Here is a 15,871-nt window from a genome sequence, read left to right as displayed (position 1 = left end):
CCGTTGTGTGGAGTTTGAGAAAAGGTTAAGGACCAGAATTCTTTTCAAGGTAGTCGATTCGATGATTAAAGAATACGGGCGACTTGTAGAGTTAGCGGCTTATCTTGAGACAGTGATGCAAATAGAGGAGGAACGGATAAGGGGCTCTAGGAGGAGTCAGGATGTTCAGGGGGATAGTAAAAGGCAGAGGGTTTTAACCCACAGCAATCCCAGAGAGCTCAGTCAAGGTCCACTTTTCCTGTACCGAGTTCGGGTTCTTGGTGAGGTAGTCAGGGAGATTTTACTTGTTTTAAGTGTGGCCAATTAGGCCACAAGTGTCTAGCTTGCTCGCAGAAGAGAGGAGAGCAACGATCTGCATCGTCTTCGGCTTGTTCTTAGAGCCAAAGTCAAGGGAGAGGGGCAGTCGCTCACTTGTTATCAGTGTGGGCAAGCAGGGCACATGAAAAGGATTTGCCCTTAGTTGGGTGGCACGTTTGGTGCGTTTAGTTCGAGGCAAACACAGAGCCACCAGCCTGCACAGTCAGCTCAGGCCTCGAGGGCCAATTAGGGAGCCTCTTCGACTTAGTCAATGCATCAGGCTTATGGTCCAAGGGGTGAGGAGGTAGAGCAAAGACCCTCAGGGCATGTGTATGTTGTTATCGCGCCACACCTAGTACCAGCACCTTCGGTAGTGAGAGGTACTTTCTTGTTATGTAATTTTATTACTAATGCGTTAATTGATACAGCTGCATCCCATTCATGCATCTCGTTTACATTTGCATCGGCATTGGGGTTCGAGTTGGCTCGGTTAGCATCTCCACTCAGTGTAGAGTCACCTATTAATGGTAAGATTGTTTTAGAATAGGGGTATCGGGGTTGTGATATAGAGGTTGCCCGTCGTCGCCTTCCTTTTGCATTTGTATTGATTGACATGTCGAGTTTTGATACTAAATTGGTATGGGCTGGTTGTCATCGTATTGGGCTGTCGGGGTTGTGATATAGAGGTTGCCAGTCGTCGACTTCCTTTTACATTTGTATTGATTGACATGTCGAGTTTTGATGCTAAATTGGTATGGACTGGTTGTCATCGTATCGGGCTATCATAGACGATTACCGTTAGAGAGTTATTGTATGTACCTTAAGCGGTGATTGTTTTTATTTCTTGAGAGACCAGGTTGATAAAGTCTTATCACTGGTGTATAATCCGCGTGGGTGGAGTGAGCTTAGTTGTCTTTTACCAACTTCTTGGATAGAGAGTGTGATGAAGTTCGAGTTGAGTTGCCAAGGGTAGTTTGTGAATACTCGGATGTTTTTCCTGAGGATCTCACTAGTTTACCACCTCATCATGAGATTGAGTTCTCTATCAATTTAGTGCCTGGCATGACACCTATTTCTATGGCACCTCATTGTGAAAGATGGTGCGTTGAAACTTTGTATTGATTACCGGAAGTTAAATAGGGTAACTGTTAAGAACAAGTACCCAATGCCTCATATAGATGATCTGTTTGATCAGTTACAATGGCCTTGTTATTTTTCCAAGATAAACCTAAGATTGGGTTTTCACTAGTTGAGAGTAAGGGAGGAGGATATCTAGAAAATGGCATGTATGGCCATTATGAGTTCCTTGTGATGCCTTTTGGGCTAACTAATGTACCAGTCGTGTTTATGGATTTGATGAACCAGATCTTCCGTGAGTTCCTAAACCGTTTTGTGGTCGTTTTTGTGGTCATCTTGATTTACTCACCCTCTAAGAATAAACACGAAGAACACTTACAGTTAGTACTTGAGTTGCTTAGAGCCTACAAACTATATGTTAAATTCGGGAAGTGTGAATTCTGATTGAAAGAAGTGAAGTTCTTAGGCCACATGGTATCCGGGGAAGGAGTGATTGTGGATTCATCTAAGATAGAAGCCGTACAAGATTAGGAACAACCTAAGAACGCTTTTGAGATCCATAGTTTCTTGGGGTTGGTCGGGTATTACTGTCGATATGTGAAAGATTTTTCTAGATTAGCCTTGCCGTTGACTAGACTAACGAGGAAAGGAATCAAGTTTGTGTGGAGTGAGACTTGTGAAAAGTCGTTCCAAGAGCTTAAAGTTAGACTTACCACTACTCCCATATTGATTATTTCGGATAGGGGTTTAGGCTATTCGATGTATTGTGATATTTCACGGGAAGGTTTGGGTTATGTACTGATGCAAGAGGGGAAGGTAGTGGCTTATGGCTTACGGCAGTTGAAAACACATATGAGGAACTACCCAACTCATGACCTAGAGTTAGCGGCAGTAATCTTTGCCTTAAAGATTTGGAGGCATTATCTATATGGTGAGAAGTTTGAAGTGTTTTCTGATCACAAGAGTTTGAAATATATGTTTACACAGAAAGACTTGAATATAAGGCAGAGGAGGTGGATGGAGTTTATAGAAAATTATGACTTTGAGTTGCATTATCATCCAAGGAAGGCCAATGTTGTGGCCGATGCTTTAAGTAGAAAATCCATTGGTAGTGTGACTATTATTGCCATTAGAAAATGAGAGATGTTGGGTGCTATTTGCGATTTTGACTTGCATCTTGGCGAGTCTATGAAGCCTGCAACCTTTTTTTCGATAGTTGCACAACCTACACTTGTGAACCGAGTGATAGAAGCACAGATGGGTGACCTTGGGGTAGAATCCCTTCAGGAGAAGATCTCTCGTGGGAAGGTAAAGAAAGGCTTAAATGTGTATCCCGATTCGAGTGTTAGATACCGTAACCGTCTTTTTGTACTGGGGTCTTGCCGAGAGGAAGTACTCCGAGATTTTCACCATTCACGCTTTGCGGTGCATCCAGGAGGCACAAAGATGTATCACGACGTAAGCCGCCAGTTTTGGTGGAGGGGAATGAAGAAGGATGTGGCGGTGTTTGTATTGAGGTGCCTTATTTGTTAACAAGTGAAGGTCGAACATCAGAGGACACCGGGTTTGTTGCAACCCTTGCCTATAGCCGAGTGGAAGTAAGAGCATGGCACGATGGACTTTGTGGTGGGCCTTGCTAGGACTCAACAGGGTAGTGATGCAATTTGGGTGGTAGATCGGTTAACCAAGTCGACACACTTTATACCGATGTGCGTGAGTGACTCGGTAGATTATCTTGCCAACCTTTATATTAGGGACATAGTGAGATTGCACGGGGTCCCTCTAACGATTGTTTCGGATAGAGATCTGCATTTCACGGCTCAGTTGTGGCAGAGCCTATAGAATGCCTTGAGCACGAGATTGACTTTTAGCACTGCGTACCATCCTTAAACTGACGAGCAGTCCGAGCGTACTATCTAAATTCTTGAGGCTATGCTTCGGGGTTGTGTTCTTGACTTTAAGGGGTCGTGGGAGAGGCATTTGCCCTTAGTAGAGTTTTTCTATAATAATAGTTTCCAATCGAGTATTAGCATGGCATCGTTTGAGGCCTTGTATGGCCGACCGTGAAGATCTCTTGTGTACTGGGCCCAGGTGGGTGATGCGCCTTTGTTAGGCCCTGAGTTGGTTCGGGAAACAACTGAGGAAGTCACTCTTATCCGTAAGAGGTTGGTTATTGGCCAAAGTCGCTAGAAAAGTTATGCCGACCGTAGGAGAAGACTTTTGCCTTTTAAGGGAGAATATCATGTCTTCTTGAAGATATCACCTAGGTAGGGTTTGATGAGGTTTAGGAAGAGTGGGAAGTTGTCCCCTAGATTTATTAGGCCTTTTGAGATCCTTGAGCGAATTGGAGGGGTAACTTATCGCTTGGCTTTACTGCCACAACTTTTTGGGGTCCATAATGTGTTTCATATTTGTATGCTTTGGAAGTATGAGCCGGATCCATCGCATGTGTTGGATTGGACCGACTTAGAGGTAGATGATGATGCCTCGTATGAGGAGAGACTAGTAAGAGTCTTGGATACTCGAGACCAAGTCTTATGAGGCAAGACAATTCCTTTGGTAAAAGTATTGTGGCGACATCATGGGATTGATGAAGCAACTTGGGAACGTGAGTTGGAAGTCCGTGAGAAGTATCTAGACCTATTTGTTAATGTTTAACCATGTATTGAAGCTTTTATGATGTTGATGTAATATAAACATTATATATGTTTTGGAAATATAAATTGTATATTCAGAATTGAAAACTTGTTTATCATGTTGATAAGAATGAATGCCTGGTGGATAGGTCGTGATGTTCGAATTGATTGATTATCATTGTTGTAAATGGTTTAAACATGATTTTAATGTTTGATTTAAAAATTTCGGGGACGAAACTCCTTAAAGGGGGAGGTTATAACGTTCCGGGTTTGAGCCCAACCCGTTGATGTTTTGAATCGGGGTTTCATTTGTCTTGTTTAGATAGTCATATAGTGTTTCTCCTTATTTCTCATTGAGTTTGAGTGTTAGAGTGTCTTGGTTGTGCTTGGAATAGGTTGGCTGCTAGTTGGTTCAAATTGTTGTTGTCCAGAATTGGGCCTCTTCGCTCGAGCGAGCTTTGTGAGTTCCCAATACTTTTGCAGGCCTACAGAGATACTAGGGAGGTGGTGTTCTTCGCTCGAGAAAGACTACTTGCGCTCGAGCGACGGTTTGTTGTTTATAAAACTTCTGGGAGTGTGCATTCTGCGCTCAAGCGAAACTTCTTGCACTCGAGCGAAACAACTTATTGTGTCTGGTCGCTTGAGCGATAACTCTTGCACTCGAGCGAGCTGTGCGCATATCAGTTCATGAAAAGGCTATTTTACATCACTTTTTCATCTCTTTCTCTCTCTCTAAAACATTTCAAAACCCTAAGTTGAGACCCTCTCACTCTAAAACATGCTCTCTGTCACTACAAATACACCAAGATCTACAGATTTCGTCACACTCCCTTTGTTAAAAAGGTAGAGCTCACCTAGAACTTCATTTTCATTCGAATAAAGTTGGGTTTCGACATTGTTGAAGTGTCATCTCTTTCTCTCTCGTCTCCTAGCTTCGAGGTAGGGATTTTCTACACTCTTCTATGATTTTTAACTTGATTATTTGTTTTTCATAACAATATTGTGATTTTGGATAATTTTCAATAAACCTAGGGTTTCGGTTTGAAATCAAAAGAGGAGTTTTTAAATGGTTGTATGGAAAATGGTTGTGAGAACGGAAATGCGGTTGAGTTGTGAACAAATTATTAATTTTGACCCTTGGGTTGGATTTTGGAAGAAAACAGATTTTGTCCTAAATGTCCCAAATATTTGTGTTGTACATATAAATGGAATTGATGACAGAAATGTGAAATTGGATGGATATTAATATGGATAGTAGAGCTAGATATGTATTATCGCTTATATCTTGAATTTTGAAAAGTTTATCTGTATTGGAGATTTTATATCTGTTTAGAAATATCTGTTTTGGGCTATCGATGGAGGATAGCTATGATTGTTGTAAACACTGCATGAGGATTAGGTAAATTGAAACTAATTTCTTATCCATGTGCATTGAATAATTGGTGCTCGTTTAATACATTGTAAATGTATATGGTTTTGAGAAAAAAGGGTGAGTGTTGGAAAGAGGTGTGTATCACCAAGTTAAGTTGGCCTGTGTGTTCAGAGTGAAAGTCCTGAAAAACGCGCGTATACATAGGTGCCAATTCCTACAGACGAAATGTCCGTAAAATGGAAATAGCAATGTTTGTATAGACTATGTTTACATGAGTGTCGTTTGACGATTTTCTGCAGACGAAATATCCGTGAAAGGTTGTACCGGTTTGAGAATTTCCCTTTATTTCTGATGGTAAAGGATATGATTTGAGAATTGTTATATTAATTGAGTATGGCATGATTTTGGAAAAGATATAATGGGTGACCCAAAATTTTTTAAACTTAAAAAAATAAAATTATTATTTTAAAAAAATGAAAAAATATATTTAAATTTTTTTAAAAAAATATTTAAAATATTTTTAAAAAATAAATTATTTAAAATAAAAAATAAAAAATATTTGAAATATTTAAAAAAATTTATTTAAAATATTTTGTGCTTGTGGTGTTGGGCCCATGCGAAAGTGGTTTACACGAACGATAGCGAATTACGGTCGGTACTTTTACCAATGTCCAAATGTCATAACCATCGGGATTTGAATTCAATACACTGATATAAAATTTAAAGTTGGTTTTAAGTATTGACAAAATAATTTGTTATATTTTGGATATGTATTAGCTAATCAAAATTATACTTAACCAATACAAAAATTGTAAAGAAATGGAAAAAAAAAATGTAGTAAATACAACGAACAATTAAAAAAATATTTACAATAAAAAATGTTTACCCAAAAAAATAAAATAAAGAAAATATTTAAATATCTAAAAATAAACTCAAAACAATTTCAAAATACAACTCAAAATCAAAACTCCTTTTAAAACTCACAACCAAACAAATTTTCTCTTTTCAAAAATTTATAGGTAAATTACAAATACACCCCTTGAGATTTGCTTAAAATACGAATTGCTTCCTGTGGCTTGGAAAATTACAAATACCTCTCTGCTTGAGTTTTTTATTTAACAGAATTAATTGAAAAAGTAAAATTTCTAATTATTCACCTATATAATAATAAAATCATCTAAATTATTAATTGAAATAAAATTTTAACATTATTAAAAATTGTTAATTAACTTAATAATTTGTTAATGAAAGGGCCTATTCGTTACGAAATTAGAAATCTTAGAGACATAATGTAATTTTTAGAACTATAGGGAATAATTTATAATTTAAGTAAACCTCAGGGAGTGTGTTTGTTATTTATCCAAAATTTATCTTTTAAAATACAACTCAAAACTCAAAACTCATTTTAAAAATTAAACCAAAGGGAGAAGTGTTTTCCTTCTCTTTTGAATTTTACAAAATAGGAAAAAAAAAAAACTACACAAATAAACAATTTATTAACCTTTTTATTAATTAATGTGGCATACCATAATGTAATTTTGAAATTTTAAAAAAAGACTCACGTCAGTATAATATGATAGATATCATCTAAATAAATACGAAAATTTTATAAATTTAATTAATTTATGGATAAATTACAAATACACTCCCTAAGATTTACTTAAAATACGAATTGGTCCTTGTGGTTCTAGAAAATACATTTCACCTCCTGAAATTTATAATTTCATAATAAATACCATCTTTTATTAATAAATTATTAACTTAATTAATAATTTTTAATAATGCCAGAAATTTATTTCAATTAATATTTAAGTAATTTTATTATATTGTATAAATGAACAGTTAAAAAATTTATATTTTCAATTAATTTTATCCTATCAAATAAAAAATTATGACAAAAGAATATTTATAATTTTTTAAAATAGAGGAGACAATCCGTATAGTATTTGTAATTTACTCTATAACATTAATATAAGGCCAAATACTTCAACAACCACAATTTAATTAATCATCTTGGTTCTGTTTAGAGGAAAAACATGAACAAACATTATTATCATCTTGTTTGACTTCAAAGAACACTTTTTTTTTTTTAAATAATAATAAATATCTGTAATGTATTTGAATTTAAAATACATCGTGTCTTTTTTATACATGGTAATTGTCAATTTATCATTCACATTTGTTTACAAACAAATTACGATTTAGTGAGAAGTGAGATAATTATTTGTTAACAAGTACAAATATTCTTGGAATACAATTTTTGTTGTGTTTTTTTTCACACGAAAGAGTTGCACCGCCTTGTGTTTGTAATTGTTTTTTATTATATGCACTAATTTATAATTTCTTCTTTATTTATTTATTTTAGGGAGAAAAAATAAAATAAATCTTGAATTTTTAATTTTATCAATTTAAACATTAATATTTTGATTTATTTTTAATTTAAACCATTTACCTATTTTCGTTAAATAAAACTGACAAAACTCAAATATAGTCGTACGTAAAATGTTTTAGATACCCTTTTCATTGATTTTAATGATTAAAAATATCATTTTTTCAATCAATTTTTTTAACAAAAATAATTAGATAATTTAGAGTGATAATAAATCAAAGTATTAAGGTTTAAATTGATAGAATTTAAATTTCAAAATTTATTTTATTACTAAGGTTAAATCTTGAGTTTTTTTTTATTTATAATTTTTCCTTTATTTATTATTATTATTATTATTATTATTATTATTATTATTATTATTATTATTATTATTATTTATTTTGACTACTGCTAAAAGAGTTAGGTATTTTGTAATTGACAATCCCATTTGATAGAACTCCATTTAAATGTAATTGCATTCACTCTTTTGTATCAGTGAATTTGTAATAATTTATATGCAAATCTAACTCAATTTGTGCCTGTGTAGAGGAGTTTATCTTGAAGGTAAGGTGTACACGAGCAGATGAGTTTTTGAGCTTGTCAAAGTTTTTGGACCGCTCGAGCACTGAATTGAAACATCTAGTATCTTGGTCTGAGCTCTAAGATACTGAGACTTTTGGTTTACCGCTCAAGTGGTAAGTCTTGCGCTCGACCTAAGAAACAACTAGGAATTTGTTTGCACCGCCTCTACTAGTCTCACCGCTCGAACGGTCTTCATCTCCCAAATTGCTATAAAGTGTTGGGGTTGCACGTTTTAGGGTTTAACTGTCTAAATTCTGAGAGAGAAGAGAAGCTAAAGTGTTATATATCATATATTGGTTTCTTTGATGAATTGAGCGTGTTTGATATGGATCAACGGACCTCATATTGACAATCTCCAAGGGTTTTCGATTGTTTATTATTCACACAGAGAGATGTTTATTAGTGGATTTTGGAAAATTTGAGCCTAAAACTTTGGTGGATTTTAGAGTGGCACATCGTCACGGATTTGATATCAACATTGTAGATTTAATGTTGGGGAGGGTAATTCTGAGGTGAAGACGGTGCTGGAAGAGACATATCAAGTTCGGTTCACTTTGGACATGAATTCGTTAAGCAATTGAGGATTTTCGTGCATAATTCATTTCGCTTCTTAATAGATTGTTTTGTAATTTTGGCCTGTAATTTTTTCATCACAATTGGAGGTGTTTTAATTATGATTTTTTTCATGTTATATTGCTTTGTTGATTTGTCGATATTTATTTTGTAAATATAATTCAATTCTCATTTAATTGAATTAAATTTACTTGTGTTTAATTGAGGATTATTATGCATTGTTAACATTAACTTTTAATTGCAAATTACTACTTTGGAATTTTTAAGGTTTTTCAACGAGGAACATGCAAGCTTGTCATCTTCCTATTTGCTTTCCTGGATGCTCGTACAAGGCATCATTCATGACGAGTAATGACAAATAAACAACATCCAACCACTAATGCTCGTACAAGGTATCATTCATGACGAGTAATGACCAAATAAACAAATTCCAACTAACCCAATTGTGTAGCAACTTTCTTTTCTTTTTTTTTTTTGAATTGAATTGTGTAGCAACTTGATGAGGTATTTTAATGTGATAAGTTTGATTTTTTTTTTTGAATTAATTATTTGGGTGACAATATATATGATTAGTAAGACAGACTTTTTAAGTTTGGACAAATTGTACTTGTTGTAAGAAATATGAATTCGAATTCTCATTGATTTTATGACTTATCATTATATGATTAAGTAATTCTATTATGTAGCACTATCTAAGAGTAATCACTAAAATCTCGACTTTTTAGGTGCCTTTTGTTTTTTAACTTCCAACTTGTGTTTGTTGAAGTTTTTTATTATAGCCATTAAGACCACGTTTATTTGGTACATTATGTTGGATGAGATTATGAATTCAATGAGATTGAGTGAGAAAATTAGTAATGTAATAGTATAAAATTAGAGATGTAAGATAATGTGTGTTTGCTTGAGATGTAGTCTAGTGGAATTAGTTAGTTGGGATTAAATTTATGACATTATGTAAAAGCTTTTATTGCATAATTTTTGTTTATTATTATTATTGTGTTTGATAAACAAAAGGCAAAATACATATTTTGCTTCAATCTAAGGGGATTAGATTAGCTATCACATCCCCTCCAAGAGAATGCTAGTCCTACCCCCATGTAGGATTGATAGTCCCATGAGGCTCATAGTCCGTTAATATATAGCACAATCAAACATGAATTTGGTTGGATCCACATAATTATTAATCCAATCCCGCCATTTAAGAGGCCAAACAAACATGGCCTAAGAAAATGTTTGTATGGAAACTAGAAGGTTGTACCTGATATGTTTTGGGGAAAATTATATTTTAATTGAACAATAAAAAAATAATTTTATTTTATGATGGTACAAGTTTTTTTTTGTATGTATGCCCATTGTATGTATGCCTATGTATGCCTATTGTATGTATGCCCCCCAAAAAAAAATGAAAAACAATTTTTCTTATGTTTTTCATAATAATATCATAAAATTTTAAAATATAAATTATAGAGGAAATTACAAAAGAACTTTACGATTCGACGCTTCTAACAAAATAAATGTCAATATTTTAATTTTATCAATTTAGATTCTAATTTTTTTTATTTGTTTTCACTAAATCATTTACATATTTTTGTTAAGTAAAAATGAGGAAAAAATAGTATTTTAATTATTAAACTTAATGTAAGTATATGTAAATAAGGATTAAATTTATTTTACCTTCTTGTAGTTTGGGGAACACTTTACTCTCAATATAGCCAAAAAAAACCATCTGATTTTGGAGTAAAATATTATTGTTAGTTTTTTTATTCAAACTACTTGCACACACCTATTTTTTAATATGATCTTTGTTTTCAAAAAATTAGAATGAATTTAATACAATAAAAGAACAATTTTACCCCCATTTTATACAAACCTAAAATTAGATTAATATGTTAATTAAAATAAATTAAATTAAAAAATAATTAAGAATTGATTTAAAATATAATTAAATAAAATAAAAAATAAAAAATAATTAAGAATTGATCTAAAATGTAATAGAAATTATAATAAATAATTAAGAATTTAGGATTAACTGTGATCTAAATTATAATTAGATTAAAAAGTTAGTAATTACAATAAATAGTTAAATAATTAGGCATAATTGTGATTTACAATATATTTAAATTAAAATTAAAATAAAAAATTAAGAATTACAATAAATAATTAAGAATTTATAATTAATTGTGATTTAATTAAATTAATATTCGATATTATGAATTATGTGTATGAGCGATGAGAAAGAAAGAAAGAAAATAACAAAAAATATAAGGTTTGAGGGTATTACGGTTATTTCATATCTGTAGTTAACGGTTATATTTTAATCTAAAACCACATTGGGGCATATTACTATTTTTTTTTTTGGATTGGCAAAAGAGATCTATATTGATGAAAAGAAGATTACATCAATAAAGAGGAGTTTTGAGCTAACAAAGCTCCAAGCTCCAGTTGGTGAGAGACCAACAGAGCAAAAACAACAACACAAAATAGAAAACATAGAAGCAAGACAGATCGGCTGAAGCTTCCACAATAACACCTCAAGCACCTCGCACAGATAGCCTAACTTGGTGCAGGCCAGAAACAAAATCATGAGCAGAGTAATCAACCTTCAATATCCACTTGGTCCACAGAGCAATATGCAACTTAATTCTTTCAGTTAAGTCTTCAACAGTAGGTAGAGTTCCCTTGAATTTACAATCATTTCTTAATTTCCATACATACTAGAAAACCACAGACGGAATTACCTATCAAATTATGGATTCCTTTGACTTGAACTTGCCTCTAGACCACCAATGAAGCAGCCCCTGAACTGAACCAGGTATAGGCCATACCAGATCCCACCATCTTACCATTACTGACCAGCACTCCCAAATCAGTGGACAAAAGAGTAGCACATGATCCAAGGTTTCCTCCACAGCATTGCAGAAAACATAAGAGAAACTAACAGTTGCAGCTAAGACCCCATTCCTTTTTAGAAAAGATGAAGTCTTCACCCCCTCCCTCCAAGCCAGCCAGTAGAAAAATTACATTTTTGGGGGAGCAGACTTAACCCATAATGCTACAAGAATATTCAAACCAGGTCCATTTGCTGTCATCCACCACTGCCACACAGAGAGCACTGAAAACTGACCTGAGTTGTTAGCTAACCATGAGCAAGAATCTTCAATTTCAGATTTGATTGTAGGGGATGAAGCCAACAGGCTTAATAACCTCTACAGCTCCTCTTCTTCCCAAGCAAACAGCCTTCTTCTGAACTGTAGCTGTCACACCCCTGCACTGCTCTTCTAAGAACTAATTTGATGCAATGTTTCCTCTTTCTCAGTCAATAAGTGATATAATCTGGGGAACTCAACCTTCAACCCTCCTCTACATACCCAGTCATTAGACCAGAAAAGTATTCTCTTCCCATTACCAACAAATACTTTAAAATGGTCCTCATAAAAATCTCCCAGATGCTGGTTGACTGCAGGTAGCTTCACAATGTCCTGCCAGATATTAGACATCCCACCTGTGTGAGACACGGTGGCATCCAACCCCCACCAATTCTGCTATACCTAGAGCATAACACAGATTTCCACAAAGCTTTGTCTTCTTTCCCATACCTCCACCACCATTTTAACAACAAGCCATCATTCACCTCTCCTACATCTCTCACTCCTAAGCCTCTTTGCCATTTACTTTTGGTGACCTCCCTCCATTGAACCAAGTGCACCTTCTTCTTATTCTCTGACCCTCCCCACAGAAAGGAGGACTGTAGCTTCACTATAGACCTTACAACCCCCTTAGGCATCCTGAACAATGAGAGAAAATCGATGGGCAAATTAGACAGAATAGATTTAACCAAAGACAATCTATCAGTGAAAGATAACAGCTTCCTTTTCCAGGAGGATAGCTTTTTTTTAACTTTTTCCACTACTGGGACCCAAGTGTTCTTCCTTCTTGGGTTGGCCCCTAAAGGTAGACCTAAGAAGTTAAAAGGCATCCTCTTAGTTAGACAATTCAAGGTCTGAGCAAACTTTTTAGTTTGTTCCTTTTGAAAGCCCACCCCACAAACAACACTCTTGTGGTAGTTAATTTTCAGCCCAGACATCACCTCGAAGCACCTCAACACTCCTTTTAAATTCTTCACCTCCTCCAAATCCCTTTCACAGAAAATGATGGTATTATCTGCAAATTGGAGGTGAGATACACTCAACTCTTGAGAACCAACAATAGCACCTTGGAATAAGTCTTTCTCAGTAGCCCTCCTCAGTAACAAATTAAGTGCTTCAGCAAATATAATGAACAAGAAAGGTGAAAGAGGGCCACCCTACCTAAGCCTCTTTTGTGGTTGAAATTCCTCAGTCGGTGCACCATTAACCAGGACAGAAATCTTAGCAGTTGAGATGCAAGTCTTCATCCAACTAATCCATTTTTCACCACATCCAAAGTTTCTCAACATAGATACTAGAAACTCCCAATTTATTGAATCATATGCTTTTTCAAAGTCTAACTTGAGAATAATCCCCTTCTTCTTAGATCTCTTCCACCTATCTGCTACCTCATTTTCTATTAGCACCCCATCTAGGATGTACCTTCCATAACAAAGACAGATTGGACTTCACTGATCACAGATGGAAGAACCCTCTTGAGTCTTCTAGACAACACCTTGGCCAAGACTTTATAGACTGAACTGACCAAGCTAATTGGTCTGTAGTCCCCCAAACCTATAGGGTTGTCCTTCTTGGGAATAAGAACAATAAATGAACTGTTGATCCCTCTTGACAACATTTCATTGGTGTGGAATTCATGCATCAACTGAATTATTTCCCCTTTCATAATTTTCCAACAACTTTGAATGCAAGCTAGGTTAAAGCCATCAGGACCAGGGCCTTGTTCCCATCACAGTCTTGAATTGCTTCCCAAATCTCAGCCTCAGTAAAAACATCTTCCAAACTCACTGTTGCCTCAGGGTTAATATTAGCAAAAGGGCCTAACATTTTTGGCCTATGAATCCAAAGCTCAGAAAATTGCTAACTAAAATGCCTAACCACCTCTTGTTTTACCAGCACGGGATCCTCTAACCTCTCCCCCTCCACCAAAACTGAGTCTAACATATTCTTTCTCTACCTACTGCTTGCCATTATGTGAAAAAAACCTTGTATTTCTATCCCCAAATCTAACCCACTGCATCCTGGATTTTTGATGCCACATCCTTTCCTTGTTTCTGTTAAGCTGCCACACCTTAGATCTGGCTTCTCTTATTCTTTTAATTTCCAGACCAGTCAAGGACCTGGATTCAACCTTTAGATCCCATTCATGCAGCTCCTCTTTAGCAGACTTTAGTAGGGAGTTTATATTACCAAACACTGCCTTGTTCCACACCCTCAGACGATCCCTCATACTGCTCAGCTTTCTCATGACTCTAAACCCTGCCCATCCATGCACTTGAGTTTCCTCCCAGCACTTTTTAACTTCAGCCATGAACATGGGATGTGACCTCCAAGTAGTGATGAATTTAAAGGGCTTTGGACCCCAATCCTTATCATCATCCTTGAGCAATATTGGGCAATGGTCTGAGATTGTTCTAGGTAATCCCTATTGTTTTATGGCAAACTTCTCCAACCACATTGGATCTACCAGAAATCTATCTATCCTGCTCCACCTGTCTCCTTCCACATCATTACACCATGTGTACTGTCTGCCTAACATTGGCATATTAATCACTTCCAACTTTTCTATAAACTCATTGAAATCTGACATTCCCCTCTCTCTTCTAGTGCAACCCTTTCTCTCACTCATGTACCTAACTTCATTAAAGTCCCCGCCCACACACCAGGGTGATGGGAAGTGTTGTTTAATACCTGCCAAAGATTCCCAGATTTGTCTCCTCCTCACACCCTTATTTGGGGAATAAACATTAACAATAACACATGGAAAAGAACTACAAGCTGTACCTGATAGAATGATGAAGTTCTTATTACTACAGCAATTCTGAAGCTAAAAAACCTAGGGTTTCCAAACACATAGAATTCCACCGGCACTTCCATCTGCATCTACCTGCATAAACCCCATCTCCTCAAAGGGCCATATTGTTTTGACGAAATTGCCAGATTGTTTTGACAAAATTATCATCCATCGAGCTTCTTTTAGTTTCTTGTATTAACAATACACCTATATCTCTTTCCCTCACTAGTCTGTTTATTTTCGCCCTTTTTTCTGGCCTACTCAGCCCTCTTACATTCCATGATAAAGTCTTCATAATAACCATCACAACTTACACCTAAACCCCTTCTTAGCAACCAGCTATGATCTGATTGCAGCTGCTTCAATTGCCATTTTCCCCAAATCATTCTCTTCTGTATCTACTAGTTTAGACACTACCTTCTCCTCTTGGCCTTGACACTGCATACCCAGCAATACACCAACCTTTACTGTTGTCTGGGCCTCCTCAACTAGGTTGCTCCTTCTTTTCAAGGTCTGATCTTGGGAAATAGACAATGACTTGGCTGCAGCCACTGCTGAGGCTCTGAAGATGGCCCTTCTTTGGAAGCCAAGCCTACCCATCCTGCCTTTTTGTTTCATATGTCCACCAACTATATTGATACCCCTCCTTTGTTCACTACCATTCTTCCCTGAAATACACCATCTCTTTGCTGCTGCTTCCTTGAATTTTATTCCTTGACTTGCCCTATTTGGCATAGACGTATGGATGGTTTGAGCCAGAGTTGGTCTAACTTGGGTCTGGGCCACACAGTCACTGAGATTCGACCCCACCCCCTTATTTGGCCCACTAGGTTCAGGCTTAACCTGCATGCCTTCAAGTAGAACTTCTAGACTTATATTATTCCTTGCGCACACTGGCCCACTCAGCTCTTTTAGAAGACCCCCAGTGTATAAGTCCTTTTCCAACTCATGAGTTTTATTCATTATTGTCTACTGAGACATGACTTCCTGCACCAGCCCCTTCACTCTAGAGTATGCACCTACTAG

The sequence above is a fragment of the Camellia sinensis genome, chromosome 4 (assembly GCF_055761805.1).
Source record: "Camellia sinensis isolate YWXY chromosome 4, ASM5576180v1, whole genome shotgun sequence".
In the NCBI taxonomy this organism is placed as follows: domain Eukaryota; kingdom Viridiplantae; phylum Streptophyta; class Magnoliopsida; order Ericales; family Theaceae; genus Camellia; species Camellia sinensis.
This window is presented reverse-complemented; position numbering follows the sequence as displayed.